The sequence below is a fragment of the Canis aureus genome, chromosome 4 (assembly GCF_053574225.1).
Source record: "Canis aureus isolate CA01 chromosome 4, VMU_Caureus_v.1.0, whole genome shotgun sequence".
NCBI lineage: Eukaryota > Metazoa > Chordata > Mammalia > Carnivora > Canidae > Canis > Canis aureus.
Window position 1 is genome coordinate 8,480,989 of NC_135614.1, and position 14,128 is coordinate 8,495,116.

The 14,128-nt window shown below is 41.0% G+C and overlaps 1 protein-coding gene across 8 annotated transcripts in view; it reads left to right on the top strand.

Moving 5' to 3' along the window:
• Positions 1 to 14,128, top strand: part of SIPA1L2 (signal induced proliferation associated 1 like 2) — a 213,572-nt gene that overhangs the window by 42,070 nt on the left and 157,374 nt on the right. For 7 of the 8 annotated variants that reach the window (XM_077894493.1, XM_077894499.1, XM_077894501.1 and 4 more), the window contains exon 2: positions 4,572 to 4,620. The gene's annotated coding sequence lies outside the window, so the exon portion shown is untranslated. Of the gene's footprint in view, positions 1 to 4,571; positions 4,621 to 9,128; positions 9,238 to 14,128 lie in introns of all 8 variants that reach the window. The other variant, XM_077894495.1, reaches the window with a different exon arrangement.

A 14,128-nucleotide genomic window follows, 5' to 3' on the forward strand; every position in this document is an offset into this window, starting at 1 on the left:
ATGAAGTATCTAAAAATAATCAGACCCATGGGAACGGAGAGTGGAGTGGTGATTCCCAGGGACTGGGCAGGGGGCAAATGGAGAGTTGCCTGCCGTTCAAAAAGGTATAAAGTTGCTTTTATATAAGATGGATAATTTCTAGAGATCTGCTGTGTGTGCAACACTGTGCCTATTAAGTTAATAATACTGTATTGTGCTCTTAGTCATTTGTTAAGAGGATAAATCTTGTGATAAATGTTCTTACTGTGATTTAAATATATATATATAGCAGCCACCAAAACTCCCCCAGAATCCCCCCCCCCAGTGACGTACTGTGTCACGCCACACTGAAATCAAAAGGAAGTGTCTGCAGTGAAACCACATGACTATCTATGTTGAGAGTTTTACGTTGTGCTGACCTGATTCATAACGAAAACACTCTTTAGAGTAGTTGGTCATTTGCTTGAGGCTTGAGCTGACATCTTGTCTGTGATTTAGACATCTGCATAAAAACAGACCTTTGAATACACTAGAAACAGTTAACAGACCCTTCGTCTCTGTGTGTCTATGTGCAACTGGTTGAGTTAGTAAAGCCTGATGACTAGTGCTGGTGAGCGGTCAGTGCTGTTGAACACTGGGCGGGACAGGTATACTGCTTTCCAGAATGCATTTCCTGGAGCAGATGGTGTTCATCTGCAGAATCCTCTGTGATCCCAGACTCTCTCTAGGAGTTGACTGGCTGTTTGAATCTGGTGCCAATTCTGTATTAGGTTATATGCTTCTAGAAGCCCTGTCTCCTGAGGTGTGGATATCCTTGTGGAGTAGGTGAGGGCTGGGTTAGGATTCCAGCTGTGCACCCCTGGGCCCAATAATGATGCATGGGATGTGGTTCCTAGATTTGGTGCAGGAACTGTGGCCAGCCTGTTGGCCCAGAATGTTGGGCTGTGGTGGGGTGGAGAGGCAGGGTGGGTCGAGGGAGACAGGCAGGTATTTCTCATGTATGTTGCCTGAGTTCACAGAAAATTAGTGCTTAGGACTTAGCCTCTTGGAAACCTGTCATTATTTTGAAAGGCCTTTTTAGTTTTAAAATAAATCACAAAAACTAGCCTTTTTCTGATGCTTTTCTTGAATACTAGCGAGCCTACCCTAACACTGGAGAAATAATGACTTTGAGCTGGATGGAATATTTTTATTCTTCTTGGTGGAAAGTAAATATTTGCCTTCACTCTCTCAGAACCCTGTGTCACTGGGAAAGCAGCTGAAGAACCTGCTGGTGGGAACAAAGGGCCAGGCCTCTCTTTGCCTGCAAATCTGGCTTTCTGGCTGAGCTCCCTATTGAAGTGTGAGTCGCCTCCTCTCAGCCGTGGACTGGGGAACAGGAGAGCGTCTTGCCTTTCCCTGACCCGCTCTCTGCAAGACGGCCCACAGTCCCAAGTTTGGCTGTTTGAGAGGACTATGGTCCACTGAAAGCTTACTCATTTTCTCCTCTAAAGTGAAAACAAGGCAAAAGACAATAGCCAGTTAGTTGCCTCATCTAAACCACCTGCTTCGTAGGAAATGAAGGAGGCCCTTAGTGCCACTTGGAGGATTTGTAGTCTCCTTTCCTGTCAGTAAACAAAGGCAGTGAGTTAAAAGAGTGGGGCATAGATTGTTTACAGGATGTTTGCTGTATCAAAGGAAGGAAAAGCACCTCTTACGGAGTTGTGTTCATTGTGTAGGGGATATTACAACATCATTTAAAGGGTCTCTGCTGGAGAAGAGAAATTAACCATAAAATATTTAGTTGTGAAACACAAACTGTTTAATCAATAGGACTTTTAAAGACTTACTTCATAAATTAAAGTTGAGGGCTTTATAATGTATCAGCATTAAAAAAATGTAGAAAACCAGAAAGCCTCTTGAGAGGAAAAAAAAATACGTTCCTAAAACTTTGAAAAATATCGATACTTTAGAGGACTTACATTTTTTTTTTTTGATACAAGTTCATGCTTTGTGTGCAAGCAACATTTATCATTTAAGTATGGTTGTGTCTCCTATGTAGGCCTTTCCAGGTTGCCTTTTGGCGCTGTGTCTGAGTCCCTGAGGCTCTTTTTCAGGCATTCCTATCTCAGGAGCTGGAAACTGAGAGGTGTCAGTGAACATGACCGAGTGGATGAATGCTTGGTTGGATTTAATAAACTAGTGAAGATTGAAACAAGGATGTGAGATAAGATGCCCAATAACATAGTCTTTTTCTAATTACTTAATGTTGGGAAATCTTTTTGATAAATACTTTGGTGTTTTTTTTTTTTTTTTTTTGTGTGTGTGTGTGTTAAACTATACATAACATAAATTTTACTATTTTTCAGTGTGTAGTTCAGTAGCTACCGTATATTCATATTGTTGTGCAACCATCTGTCTCTAGAGATTTTTCATCATCCCAAACAGAGGCTTTTTTCTCAGTAAACACTAACTCCCCATTCCCCTGCCCCTGGCAGCCACCACTCTACTTCCTGTCTCTGTGAAGCTGGTTATTGTATGTACCTCCTATAAGTGGAATCCTGTAGTAGTCATTGTTTTGTGACTGGTTTATTTCATTGAGCATCATGTCCTCAGGGTTCATCCATGTTGTAATATGTGTTGTAATTCCCTAATTTTTAAAGCTAAGTAGTATTCCATCATATAGATTTACCATATTTTGTTTGTCCATTCATTGGTTGATGGACACTTGGGTTACTTACCCCTTTTAGCTATTGTGAATAATGCTGCTGTGAACATGGGTGTGTAGATATCTTTTCACAACCCTGCTTTCAGTCTTCTTGGGTACATATCCAGAAGTGGAATTACTAGATTATATGGTAATTCCATGTTCAGGTTTATTGAGGGATTCGCCATATGATGCTTTAGATTTTTAAGCTTAGAATTGACTATATTGGCTCCATGAGTAAAGTCAATGAGAATTTCCCTCCCTTCCTTTGTAGGTACACATGAGTAAAGTCAATGAGAATTTCCCTCCCTTCCTTTGTAGGTACATTCAATCCTAAATTCAGCTACAGTGAGGGACCAGTAATAGTCACATTTCTTCAACTGTTTGAATACTTCATTAAAATGGAGACAGATTGAGAAAGGTAGGCTTTTTCGAGCCAAGGCCAATGGTAGGTGGCTCTGTAATTGGTGACCGTTTGGATGAGAGGGTCATTGTTAATACTCTGCTGGGACCACAAGCATAAACCCAGTTGTCATGGCACACTCCACTTGTTGGGGTCTGTCTTTTGTAGGGAGTGGAGTGCAGATCTCTGGCAGGAATTAGAGAAGCCATGTTGATGCCATCTCATCCAAGCTGTGCACCTCACACTGTTGTGTGTTGAGTCTGCATTATGTTGAGAAGGAGTGCAGGCCGTGGTGTGCCTGGCTTCAGTTCAGTCAGCAGAAATTCTTCTAATTACTTTTTTTTAGAAATGATGTAGTAAAAGATCATGATTTTAGGAGCCAGGCGGCCTTGAGTTCACACCTTATTCTGGGTGATTCCCTGTGGGCAGATAATCTCTTAGAGTACCAGTCTCTTCATCTGGGAGGCAAAAGAGGTCATTTTTGTGTGTAAGTGATAGTAGTTTTGGAAATAACATGGAAAGTATCTAGTGGAGCGCATGGTACGTAGTCACTGCTGCATATCCAGTATTGTGCACTCCCCTTATTATTGAAAATATATGCATTTTAACAGAATTTAGTACCAAACATAGACACCTAGACTAGCAGTTGTCCAAATGTTGGTCTTAGACCCTCCCCCCCTTGACATCTGTAAAACTTACTGAGGATTTACAGACCCCAGAGAGCTTTTTATTATGTAGCTTATCTCTACTGATGTTTGTGATACCAGGATTAAAATTGAGAAGTTTAAAAATAGTTATTAATTAATGAAACATGGCAGTAAGCCCTTTACCTTTTATCATAAATAACGTGTTTTATGAAAATCACTCTTTTCCAAAACAACAAAATATTAACAAGCAGAATGGCATTGTTTTACATTTTTGCAATTTTTTTTTATTTTTTAACTAATTGAATTAAATTTGCCAACATGTAACACAAGTGCTCACCGCATTGTGTGCCCTGCTTAATGCCCACCATCTAGTCACCCCATCCCCCCACTCCCCTCCCCCTCAATTTGTTTCTCAGAGTCAGGAGTCTCTCATGGTTTGTCTACCTCTCTAATATTTCCCCACTCAGGTTCCCCTCCTTCCCTTATGGTCCTCTGCACTGTATTTTGTATTCCACATGAGTGAGACCATATGATCCTTGTCTTTCTCCGATTGGCTGATCACACACAACATAATCCCCTCCAGTTCCATCTCTTTAATACCTGGCTGGAGAGAATACAGCCAGACTCTCAAGTCTTTGTGCTGTGTCGTGCTCCTTGGCCTCAGAAGACTCCGCTGTGCCCCGATGAGAGGAGCACAGGAAAGAGAAATTATGTGTTTTTCTGTGAGAATGGTTTGAACCTGGTAGACCCCTGGAAGGTCCTTGAGACTCTGGGGGCACCCTGGGACCATGCTTTATGAACTGCGGACCAAGAGTTTTTCTGTGAGTCTGAACTGGACCTCTCTCTTCTCTTGTAGGTTCTTGCTCCTGGTCCTGTGAGCTGAAGCCTGCTATTCTCCCTGAGAGGTGAGCCTGCCCCCCAACCACACCCTAAACCTTTGCTTAAAGTTTTAAATTTGGGCTTCTGTGTCCCATGAATGGTGTTTTTAAAAATAGGTTTTGTTTCCCTTGGCTTCGGGATGGCATGTTCTGATTTTTCACTCCACCACATGCATAGGTGAGCATTGCTTTAAAAAGCCATTTGAAAAAAAAAAAAAAAAAAAAAAGCCATTTGACTTGGGAATTGCCAAAATTGGGGATTTCAGAAGGGGTGACTAGCAGGTTCCAGTGAGCATGCTCTCAATGTGTTGGAAAGGCTATGAATCTTGGAATTGGTTTGTATCTCTACATGGGGTGCCCCTTAGATTAAAGGGACACAATGTGAATGTAGTATGGTGGGGATACAGGGCTGCACACAGGCTGCCATCCTGGGGGGTGGGGTGCCCTGCACTGAGTGGCCCTTGTCTTTTCGTTGTCAACATTTAGGTAGTTCCTCCTTAATCTTTTTAATCATGAATTGACTTTCATGTGTAGCTATGCTATAATTTAATCCCTGTTGAAGAATGTTTAGGTACTTGTCAGCGCCTGGCTCTTATTAATAGAATGCTTGTATGTGTATCTATATCTATATAGATACAGATACAGATATATACAACTATTTCTTTAGGATAAATTCCTGGGAATGGAATTACTGGATGAGGGCACTTACACTTAAAATTTTGGCAGAGATTGCTAGATTGCCTTTCAGATAAGTTGTGCCCATGTAGGATTCCATCCATGACTCAGGAGTGAGCCTCTAGCTGGCACCAGCTGTAAGTAATCTCATTATTTGGTTTCTGATTTTTTTTTTAAAGATTTTATTTATTCATGAGAGACAGAGAGAGAGAGAGAGAGAGAGAGAATGAGGCAGAGACACAGGCAGAGGGAGAAGCAGGCTCCATGCAGGGAGCCCAACACAGGACTTGATCCCGGGTCTCCAGGATCAGGCCCTGGGTTGAAGGCGGCGCTAAACCACTGAGCCACCCGGGCTGCCCTGGTTTCTGATTTTAATGTAAAAACTCTTTCATTATTTTAATATTGATTTTAAAAAAAATAGTATTGACATTAGGTACCTTTATTGGCCACTATTTTTTTTTTTCCCACTTTGAAATTATTACATGCACTGATATTTTTTGGAAACTTCTTTATTCTGGTTATTAGTCCTTTGTGACATGATACAAGTATTTTTTTTGATATAAGTATTTCTTGCGAATTCTTGGTTACCATCTGTTTTTTTCTTTTTTAAAACCATTGAGTTGCTTTTGATGTGAACCCAGACGAACTCTTGAAGAGTGTAGTGTGGAGTAATGTCGTGCTGTGTTGTGCTCTGCTGTGGCTGTTCTGTACCAGCTAGGCTTTTTTCCTGAGTTGTAAATCTATTTCAGATGCTATTCTAACATGGGTTATGCTTACAGCCCAGGTAAAGGGGCCATCACGAATCTTTACAGTTTTCACGAATCTTTACAGCTCATTAGCTTTGGTTCTTCTATTTTCTCTTGTGCAAGGACCATTATTCTCACATAGATTTTATATGTAAAGAGTACATTGCTTGAAACCTATATATTCTGTAAGAGCCTCAGAACTGAGGAGGTGCTACACTGGTTTAATCACTGACTTGTTGCATAATCTTAGAGGGATGGTTTTACCATTTGGTCTTCTCATTTTCCCATTGGTGAAATTAGGATTTATTTAGCCTTCATGAAGGCTTAGCCGCCTGTTTATCGGAGGATCAGAAGACTTGTTCTGTGGGAGAAATCAATTATTATCATTAAGGGATTAGTAAGAAAAATTTGGGCTGAGCTCCAAATTCTAGTCCTAACAAAGATGAATAGGATTTTCCAGGATAGCTGGTATCATACTGATCTCATGGTGTATATTTCAGCCTTCAGGTTTCTGATAAGAATTAACTCTTTAGACATCTTCTTATTCTTCTTTTTAAAAGATTTTATTTATTTGAGACAGATTAGAGGGCATGAGTGTGTGTGTGTGTGTGGTGTGTGTGTGTGTCAGGAAAGGGGAGAGAGAGAGAGGCAGACTCACCGCTGAGCAGGGAGCCCAATGTGGGGCTTGATCCCAAGACCTTGTGATCCTGACCTGAGCTGAAGACAGATGCTTCACCAACTGAGCCACCCAGGTGCCCCTGTGTTTTCTTATTAGAATGGAGTATCGGTCACCTGGGTGGCTCAGTGGTTGAGTGTCTACCTTTGGCTCAGGTCATGATCCCGGGGTCCTGAGATTGAGTCCCACATCAGACTTCCTGCAGGGAGCCTGCTTCTCCCTCTGCCTATGTCCCTGCCTCTCTCACTGTGCCTCTCATGAATAAATAAATACAATCTTAAAAGAAAGGAGTATCTTATTCCTCCTCCCTGTTCTCAGCTTTACCTTCAACCTTGTGACTTTTAGGAATCAGGATAAGTATTGGCAGGGGGTGCTAGGCTTCCTTTCAATCCTGTCCTTTTTTCTTTTAGGTCAATTATGTAAGGCCAATGAAATTCTAAGTCTCTAGTGGACCTCAGAAGGGGCCACAGTTTATCTCGATTTGCTTAGAGTGTACGCAGACTGATACATTTCTCATTGTCCTGCCCAAGTTCTGCAGAGACCTCATACTTCCTTAGATGTCTCTACCTAGGGAAGGACACTGGGGTGGATGCCATTTGCTTACTTCCAGTAGCAGTGTACCTTCCGTTGCCAGGCTCAGGATGTTAAGATTAAGGCTGAACTGTGATGGTGCCTGATCATCTACTTAAGCACTTGGTCACTGGGAAACGTACTGGTCTATTTATAAAATGTTTGGGTGATCTCACACTTCTCCCTTAACTTCATTTTTGCTGCTTATATTCATGGGATAGCACAGACATTTTCCAGATTTTGTTTCAAAATGTTCCATTTTGCATCCCACGGTCAGCCAGGTTTAAAAAGGGTTAGTCACCTCAGACAAAGGATTTTTAAGATCTGAAGAACTCACAGGAGGGAGGCTGTGGATTCTCCCGTTCTATGCATACTGGAGGTGATTTAGTTCAGTGAACATTTATTGGGTAATATCTATTCGTGGAGCACTCTGTTAGGAGCCAAGGGAAACAAGATGATTAAATTTGGCCCTTCCTTTCGAGAGTTTATAATCTAACAGGGAAGAAAGAAGTGTTTACAAATAGTTCTAATAAGAGGTATGATTGGTGTAATCATTAAATATTAGGGAAATACTAGTGAGCTGAGTTGGCCATGGATCTCTGCACCCATCAGGTTGGCTGGCATGTCGTAGGCACTTACTACATGTGTTTGAATGGATGAACACATACGTTTTAGTGCACTTTATTCATAGCACAAAAACGTGTGGAAATAGATGATATGATGAATTTGTGTCTGATCATATAGGGTATGAGAATTTGGTGAGGTCATCCTGTATAGGGCAGGCTGAGCAAGATCTTCATGGAGCCATCCTTTCTCCTCCTGCACTGGGGACAGTCCTGCTGATTGTTCCCCTTCCTTCTCCTTCTCCTCCCAAGGCTGGGAGGACTCTCTGGAGCCCATCACTTGAGCAAAGTAGGATTTGGTGCTTAATGTGATAGGTACAGGGCTCTGGTTTCTTCTGGACTGATTGATGCCAGTCACACTTAAAACAGCTTTTTACTTGGGATTATTTTTCTTTCTTTCTTTTTGTTTTGTGAATCATCATTTTACTTTGTTTTTTACAAACCTATCATTTATTATGGTAGGGATTATTTTCTTTTTTTCGGGGGGGATTATTTTTCTTAACTCACAGTTAAGATACACTTTTCGTGATAGCCAGGGATTTCTTTTCCTTTTCTTTTTCCAATTTCTTTTACCATTAGGTTCTGTGTAGTCAAAAAAATGACAATGTGCTTTGTGTCCATTATATTACAAATGATTTTTCCCAAAATGTAACCCTGATCAATGTAATCGCATGAAAGGGACTTTATGATAGAATGTGGCAGACAGTTTCATCTGCAGTATATTTGCAGGCCATATTCTTCTCTTCTCAGTAATTATTCTAGTACATTATTGCAATTATTTATTTAATGTTACCACTATGTGGTAGATATTATTTTAGTACCTCACCTATCCCATTTAATCTCCCAGGAGTTCTCTGAAGTAGGTGTTACTATCCACATTTTAAAGACCAGGAAGCTGGGGCCCGGGGAGGTCAAATGATGTGCTCAGGGTTAGTCAGCTAGTCAGTTACAGATCTGGGGGGAGGTGGGCCCTCAGACCTCATTCTTTGGAAATGCCCCAAAGGCAGGTGCCTTTTGGAGAAGGCTATACCATCTGTTTAGCCTCATCTTACAGAGATTTCAAGATGGGGTCTTATTTTCTGAGAAGAATCAACAAGGAGAATTGGTACAATTACACTGATACCGTATATCTATCATTCACAAAGATAAACATTTGATGTTGTGTGAGACCAAATAGAATCCTAGCAAAACCTCAATGTGTATAAGAATCATCAGAAACAAATCATTGTATGTTCTGATTCTCAGATAAATGTTGAAGGAGTGACCTGACCATGGCCCCAGCACCCACTTGAAGTAGCAAGCCTCTCAAAACTCACTTAACCCTTGAGCGTCATGAAAGCTGGACCTTTTCCTGGTTGGTTGAATCTTTACCTCAAGTGGCTGCTTAGTTCCGTATGACCTCTGAAAGGTGAATGGGATGAATAGTAAAGTCAGTATATTAGGAATTCCATTTTAAAATGTTTACAGTGCGATGTCCAGCTTTGCAAAAGTCTTCTGGAGAGTTATTATTTGGGAAACATTTGAAGTCTCATATTATAAAGACATAATTCTGAATGCTCCCTTACTGAAAAGCCACTAATGTGCTTCTTAGTTCATGAACCTGAATGCCAGCAGGGCTCTTGCACAAAACGCATTGTAAGTTGGTAACTTACATCTCAGCATGTTGTATTTTCTTTGCTTTGTTTGTTTTTATTAAACGTTTCTCTGGAGGAAATATGGGTGGAAGATTTTATAAAGGAAGCTAATGAGGAACAATGGATAATGTTAAGACTTTCTAAAGTTAAAATAACTGTTTTTCCTCGAGAGAAGCAATTCTATGGTAATTAGCCATGTGTCTGATAGAGGTGGAGACGATCCATCACGTACTGGGTGTCTTTCCAAACTTAGACCGTCCTTATACCTCCCACGTTTCTGCGGTCTGGGATGTTGTAGGATCTGAGGTCTTCTGGTCCCCTCCACACCTTGAGGCACAAGTGACATGAAGTCATGGCAGTCATTGCTTGTATAAGGCAGTTTATTTGGAGTCTACATGTGCAGTGAAACACGCTAAGTTTTTATATTTAATTACTTAACAATTGTGAACATGTTTCTGAGATCAGATTCTTTGATTTTCTCTTACACTCAATATAGTGATAATAGTAGCCAGCACCTGTGGGCACTTTTCTATTCTAAGGCTTGTTGTAAGCCCTTGGCAGGTATGTTCTCCTTAAACATGAATGGCTCCCGTGACTGTCTACCCTGCCCTGTGGACATAGGTGCTCCAAGGACAGAGATGCCCAGGGCACTTGCATGTAAGCACCTGGCTCTTAGCCTGAGTCTGTGCTGACTCCCATGGATTTGCACAAAAACATCTGGCAAATGAGCTTGTGCAAATAGTATGAGTTAGTGACAAGAAGGCAAAAGAACCTTTATTTTAAATTTGGTCAGTGACAGAGTTTGCCACCCAGGTTGTCAGATTATTAGCTTAATGTCACCTGGGCAATTTCCTTAATCTTTTATGTGGCCAGTTTCGATATTGGCTAAAAGGATACAATAATCTGTTGTAAGATTTTAATCTGAATTCAGCGAGACAGTGCTTATTACAACTGATCTGTTGTTTTATTTATCTCCCTTCAATTTTATCTGAAAAACCAACTGAAATCTGTTGGTAAGACACTATTATTTCTTCTCCCATCTTGGCTTCATCTTGTCTCCGCCATAAAAATCCATGGTAGAGTCTCTTTTTTGTAAATATAATGAGAGAAGGAAAAGTAAACAGTAAGTTCAAATTGGAGATTAAGTATTATTAAAACTGAGGTTGTGATTTTTTACTCTTATGATCTTATCTGACTATTTCATAGTAGCCCATTGTAAGTTGACTTTTGTTCTTTCCAGGAATGGTGTCTAGGAATGTAGTACTGGTGGCATCTTGGTGACCGGACCTTTGCAAGTGGAGTGCCTCATGCTTACCCTTTCCCAGCTGGCTTATCTTGCCTGCCTCTGACCTGGGCTGTGGACTTAACTTGGCCTAAAAGCCTTTGTTGTTGTAAGCAGTGGTTTTCACTCTTTGCTACCCATCCGAATCACCTAGGAAGCTTTTCAGAATACCAGGGCCTGATTTCTAAAACTGATATTTAGCAACTGATTTGTGACTGAATTTCCCAGCTCTTTTTGAGCCTTCCCAGCTGATGTTGATAAGCAGGGGAGACGGAAAATTTTGCATTAGTTTAGGGGAGACCTGGAAGGTCTATATTCCTTTGTTACCATCGTGTCATTAGCACTGTCAGTCATGTCTGTTTTGGTGAGGTGAATGCAATCTCTTGAAAGTAGCCATGAGTACTGTAGAATCTAGAATCCTGTAGAATCTGTGCCCTCTTGTCCACCCCCTCACCTCGGTCTCTCCCGTCTAGGTTGGAATGGTTCAGTGGGTCCCTGGGTATTCAGACAAGGTCGGGAACCCAGAGGGATCCATGGAGGGGGCGACCGCAGGGGCTTCTGTGCTGCCCACAAGTATGTTTGTTGTTCTTTGCCATTCCTTTGTCTGTTGTTTGGCAGTTGAGTATATAGGAATTATTCCTCGGTGTGATCTGCCTGTTGAACCATACTATTTTTAGGCACTAATCCACACAATAGGTTTATAAAAAGGCTATTGAACCTTTTGAGGCTCTGCTGGATTTGGTCTGACAAGGACTGAGTTACAAGTAGGCTTTCCCGCCTCACAGTTCAGGCGTGTAGCATTTTTGTTTGTTTGTTTCTTCTTTATAAAGAGTCTGAATAGCCTAAAAATGCAGAGGCTTGGCGATCTGTCAGGTGATGCCAGATGTGTACCTACCTCTAATCTGGTGTACCAGCTCTCCAGACACATCGCTTCACAGGTGTTTGTTCGGTTGCTAATTTTTATTTCTTCTCCTTTTCCTCTTAAAATGCACTGAAATGTGCATATTTTATAGTGCTGGGTGGGGAATGAACACGTGAAACATTTTCTTGTTCTAGAATCTCTGCTCTCTGTTTAAAAAGATGTGCTTTCCTTCCCCTTGGGGGGATACCATTGTCTGGTTCTGCTTATCAAAAGGATTAAACAGATAAAACCCATACCATTTAAATGTTAGTTTAAACTTGTTTTTAAAACAGCCATCAGAACTTGCTGGGTTCTAATCCATTGTCAGAAATATGCATCAATCCATTAGGAGGCAGAAACATGAGGTTCCTCATAGTTGTAATGGAAAAACAATCTCTCATTGTAAAATAATGTGATGTCCTTAAAGTGTCCGCATAATAGATTAGATATTATTTATAATTCTTGTCTTCCTTTATTGTTTCTCCTGTCATTAAAATGTCATCATGAGCAGTATATTAGAATCACTGCTGTATAGCTTTGACTTTTTAGAGTATGCATCTTCATAAAGATCATACCCAAACTAATTCACAACCAGGCAATTAGCCAAGTGTAAAGATTTTCTTTGGCAGTGCTTAGTGAGGGGATAGACTCTGAGCCATCTTGGATGACTTTTAGGCTTAATACCCATGGGTTTTAACTCCTCCTTTCTGCTCGTGTTACAAATTAATGATTCTCCTTGCTGTTGGGAATTCATGTCACTCTGTGGGGTTGGCCTGACCTATCTTGTCAAGGGGAAGATTTTTGCTTTCCCAACTACATTTGGACAATTTCCTCCATTTCTTCAGTATTTCTCTCAGATCCCATACTTTCCAAAACCCCTGTGGGGATTTGCTGCTCATCCATGTTCATGCCATAGTTATTCTCTTCCAGCGTCAGAGGGGAGCTGGAGCAATGGGGACACAACAGGTGGTTGGCACTCTGGCCTTCCCTTTACCTTCAGCCCTGAACGGTTTATAATTTCCAAACCTCCATATCAAGAGCCACCACTGGCCTTTGTCAAACTATCCATTCCCAGGCCCACTCCACATGCTGCCCTGTGTCCCCTTCTCTCCTGCCCCTGGACTTTGATTCAGTAGGTTAAGGTGGAAGCTAGTAAATGGAATTTTCATCAAGATCATTCTGATGCAGTTGTCTGTGTGCCGGTTGAATGTTTGGGAATCACCCCTGTAGCTCCAAACCTCATAGTACAGATGAGACATTCAAAGCCCAGCAATGATGAGGAACTTAGCCAGAGTCACAATGGAAGACATGCCAGTCAAAGAGAAGACAGGTATCCTCTGCTGATGTATAGTGAATGTAGACATTGCAGAAATGACCAGAAAGTTAACGGGGCTATTTACCCTGGACACACATGTTAGTTAGTTTTCCATTTCACGTTCTTGGAGACTCTGTGTGTTGTGTCTCTATGACAGAGAGGAGCATAGGATGGATAGGTGATCTATGGACTCACCCACTCCAGGACCAAACTCAAAGATAATGAATATGGGATCCAGTTTGAATTCTTGTGTATTGAAAGAATTGTGAAGTGTATTATTTTGCTGTTGGCCTCACATTTGTGTTGCATGGATGTTCTAGTTAGCTTTGCCTACTGATGATAATATAAGTAAGCTTCCTTGGACACAGCAGGTATATTAGAGGGGCTGGTCAGAGTCTGGCAAGGAAATGCCTAAAACATAAGAGTCCTTATTCTGGTCACATGGTGACAGACACACATTTGCAAATCCATTTAAAAGAAGCATAGCTGAGTTCTTGAAATTTACCTTAAACCTTATTCTCTTTTAACAGTGATAAATAATTATTTGGAGTTGGAAAGATGCTGATCTGTGAGGATAGGAGGTCATTTATGGCGTTTATCACAAAGGTCCAGGAATTCATTCTGTCTGACTGACTTTATCTTACTGATGTGGGGATTGTGATGTACCTCCCAGGAACTGGTACATGTAGGGAGTGACTCTTTTATATGTGTGCACAAATGTGTAATGGTCATGGTGTGTTTGTCTGACAGGTGCTATGTACTTAATAAATATTTGATGAATGAAAGCTTCATGCTTCAAAAAAGGCTTCTTTTATATCTATTAAAATTCTAGCTTGAGAAGTGTTCTTATTTACTCTTTTTCCTCTTCCTAAATATCTGGGCTCTAAAATCCAATATCTTCAATAGAATAATTTACATTTCTTATATCCTAGCTTTTTATTTTGGTACTTTTATAGTAATCTTACTTCTCATGATTCTGTCCCCTTTGAAAAATTATATCTACTTAGAAGCTTCCATTTCTGGCTGATATTAGAACTTATCACCAACACAGTCTGGGTCTGAGGCCTGTTGTGGGAGAGGCCTTACATCATGATCCCAGGCCTTGCCAGTGAG